Raw genomic sequence first — 4,267 nt, forward strand, 5'->3', positions numbered from 1 at the left:
ACCACACATACACATACACCACACATACCACACACATACACACACACCACATATACCACATACACCCCACATATACTACCCACACCAATACATAACACCACACACACCACACACCACCACATGCACATATACACACATACCACATACATACAACACCACACACACCACTCACACATATCACACACACACATACATGCATGCACCACATACACACCACACACATATACCCCAATCCTTCTTCCTCCCAGTCTCCATTCCTAAGAGCCATATTCTCCACCTCATCTGCTAAACCCATTCCTGCTAAAACACGTAGCTGACAAAACAGAGGAGGAAGGTGACTCTCTCAGGGTGGGGTTTCAGGAACCATGACAGGCAGACTCAGGCACATGCAGGTAAGGAAGCCGACCTCAGTGCTTCTCACGTATGATTCCCACTTGCCCTAAGACTCTGGGAGACCGTTCTGTTCCCAACGTCCCCACTCCCCACACATATGCCTCAAGCTCTACCACTCCCTCTACCACCCAGGAGAGGAGGATGAATGCTCCTGAGGAAGAAAATGGTAGTAGAGGCAGAATTCATACAATAGAGTAGAAAAGGTACTTAAGGGGAGACGAACCATGAGAGACGATGGACTCTGAAAAACAAACTGAGGGTTCTAGAGGGGAGGGGGGTGGGGGGATGGGTTAGCCTGGTGATGGGTATTAAAGAGGGCACACTCTGCATGGAGCACTGGGTGTTATGAACAAACAATGAATCATGGAACACTACACCAAAACAAATGATGTAATATATGGTGATTAACATAACAATAAAAAATTTTAAAAAAAAGAAAAGGTACTTAAGGATTTCCACTTCCAGCTTCCTTCTTTTTTTTACCAGATAACCTGAAAATCTGCCTGCTGTGAAATATATTTAAATGCCATGTTAAATATTACATGTTAAATATGACAGAATAATGGGTATCTCCAAGGATCAATGATCCCCATGAGCAGGAAGTGGTGCCAGCCTACAGGTTTAGTGAATCCGGGCACCTTCCGGGCTTGAGGCCAAGCTCTGCAAGAGCATGAAATGAGGCTCTGGGCCTGACACAGGCAGAGGGCTGGATAAGACCCTCCATAAAGCTGATATGTGAAGGAAAACCTTCCAAAGGGTGGACCAGGAAAAATTCCAACCACCAACATAGAAGAAAAGGAGCTTGTCTATCTCCATCGGTTTTGGTGATGGGGAAAATGAAGTCTTTTTCTACAATTTGTATAGCCATGGGCCCACACTCATGCAGGTTTCGGTTTCAAATGGACATTGGCACATGGTCCAGGGACTCCCAAGTTATGAAGATGACACAGAGGTTAGTCTTAAGTTAGTATGGGGGGCTCCTGGTAGAAACAAATAAATGAAATCTATCTAAAAAGATAAACCTTCTTCCCAGGTCCCATATGATATCCAGAGATAAAGCTCTCTAGAGGAGCGATTCAAAATCACAAATGTTGAAACACTTGAGAAAACAATCCACCATGAGCAAGAATAGCAGTTGCAACCTAAAGCAGGATTAGATCCCCCAAGAACTTTAGATAATAAAATGATCAGATAGAGATGAAAAAAAATCAAAGTGTTTTAAAAATATCATAGACTAAAGATCAGGAATTGAAAACATAGAGCAATAAGACATGATGAGAAGAGAACAGGAAGACTTGAAAAAGAACTTTTAGAAATGAGAACACGTAGTAAATTCATTGAAAAATCCAAATACAAACAACAGACATTTCTGAAGGAAAAAAACTGTTAGACAGAGAAGGGAAGAAATTCTTCAAAGAGACAAGGAGACGAAAAAATGAAAGATGGGTTAAGAAACATAATAGAATGAGAAAATCCAAAGAGAAGTGCAGAGAGATTGTCCTTATAGGGCACGCCTTAGCTTGAATGCCCCTCAGAAGCAGGCCCTGAGAATTTTAGTGCACATAATTTATCTAGGAGAGCAGGAAACACCAGCAGGGAAGTGGGGACGTGATATGGGGAAGGGAGAACAGCCAATAAAAGTTATTTATTAAACAGCCACCACGAGAGCAACTGAGCTTAATCCTGTGAGGAAAATGTGGAGTCTCATGCTCAGAATTATCCCACTCTTGGGTCAAGAAAGCAGGGGTATTTCTACACCTACACGGGTCATTAATTGTCAAGGGCTGCTCCTGGGGGGCACTAACTCCTCCACATGTCTGGCCCTCAGTGGCGCTGACACTGACAGGCTAGAAGAAACACATGAAGCTCAGAGGGCGTGGGAGAGGCTCTGAAGCATCTGCTCTGCCTAATTAAATTATCATTCAGAGTTACCAGAAAGTAGAGACATTTTTCGGAAAAATGACAGGGTGTTTAACATTAAGAATCCTTTCTGAGAGAACTACTAAAGAAAGTACTTTAGGGAAAAGGAAATTAAACCCAGAAAGAAAATGCCAGAAGAAAAGGCAAACCAAGAAATTGGTAAATACAGAGGTAAATATGAGCAGGCAGTGATTGCATAAAACAGTTACAATAACAATGATTAATTAGAGAGTTAAAAAAATAAGACAGAACCAAAATACCAGATAGCATTAGCACCTAAGACAGGGAGTGGGTGGTGGGAGTGAAAGTGTATTAAGGTCCTTGAATTGCTCAGGAGAAAGAAAGTGATGATAACTGTAGGCTTGGTTAAGGCTACAATGCATATCGAAATTTTAAGAGAGGCTACTAAAAATAAAATTAATATAAGTTTTCCAAACCAATGAGGAAAAAACAGGAAATAAAACTAGATTGACCTGGGGGAGTGGAATACATGGAAAGAGCAGGGCAAACAGCATAAATTAAGATAGCACAAAACATCCAAACACGGATAATCAGCAGTAAAGAGAAAGATTATCATATTAGATTTCTTTTAAAAGGCACACAATCCAGCTATGTTCAAGAGAATGACCCAAAACATAAAGACAGAGACTGCAAGAAAAAAAAAGAAAAAGGTCAATGGTAACCAAGAAAAAGCTGGCTATACTAGCATCAGAAAATAATAGACCTAGGATAAAAGTCATCTTTAGACATAAAGAGCATAAAAAGTTGGTAATAAGTTGAACAGGAAGAACCAGGAAGATTCATGTGCACTTCATAATATAAGCTCCAAATGTATTTTAAAAATTATTGAATTATAAGGCAAAGTGAAAAAGCATCAGATAAAAGTAAACAACATTCACTTATGGAAAGCAAGGAATCAAAAACATCTTAGTAAGGGGCACCTGGGTGGCGCAGTCTGTTAAGTATTCAACTCTTGGTTTCAGCTCAGGTCATGATCTCAGGGTCATGAGATCGAGCCCAGCGTTGGGCTCCATACTCAGTGCATAGTCTGCTTGAGATTCTCTCTCTCTCTTCCTTTGCCCCTCCTGCTCACTCTCTCTCTCTCTAAAATAAATAAATCTTTAAAAAAAATCTTAGTAAACTGCTAAAAGAAGGGAATGTTCTTGACCTAAGAAAGAGAGTAAACTTCGCAATTACGGTAAATTATAAGCCACTTTCCCTTTAACAACTAGCAGACAAAGATGCCCAGTATCATCCCTGCTAGTCAACGTTGGATCAGACTTTCAGGCCAGTACAGTAAAAGAATACAAAGATATACATGACTTTGAAGGGATAAAGCAAAACTAGTTATTATTTGAAGATATGACTGTCTGCACTGAAAAATTCCAGAGAATCTACATAAAAGAATCTTACTTAGAATTCAGCAGTTTGCTAAAACAAGATGAATTTTTAAAACCTATTATGCTCCTATATAATTATAAAATGTAATCTTTACAATGACTCTATCAGTAAAACTAATACTGTAAGGTACTTAAGAATGAATTCCAGGGGGAAAAAAAAAAAGAACAAATTCCAGGGGTGCCTGGCCAGTTGGTGGAGCATGCAACTCTTAGGCAACTCCTGATCCTGAGGTCGTTAGTTCAAGCTGCATGTTGGGTGTAGAGATTACTAAAAAATAAATAAATAAGTTAAAAAAAAAAAGAAAAATTGAAAAAAAAGTAAACAATGTCAGAAATAAAAAGAGAGATACTGTTATTTAAAAAAAGGGGGGGCGCCTGGGTGGCTCAGTAGTTAAGCGTCTGCCTTCCACTAGGGTCATGGTCCCAGGGTCCTGGGATCGAGCCCCGCATCAGGCTCCCTGCTCAGCGGGAAGTCTGCTTCTCCCTCTCCCACTCCCCCTGCTTGTGTTCCCTCTCTCGCTGTGTCTCTCTCTGTCAAATAAATAAATAAATAA

Source organism: Callorhinus ursinus, unplaced genomic scaffold, assembly GCF_003265705.2.
Source record: "Callorhinus ursinus isolate GAN/ISIS: 27379988/994484 unplaced genomic scaffold, GSC_fseal_2.0 scaffold94, whole genome shotgun sequence".
Lineage (NCBI taxonomy): Eukaryota > Metazoa > Chordata > Mammalia > Carnivora > Otariidae > Callorhinus > Callorhinus ursinus.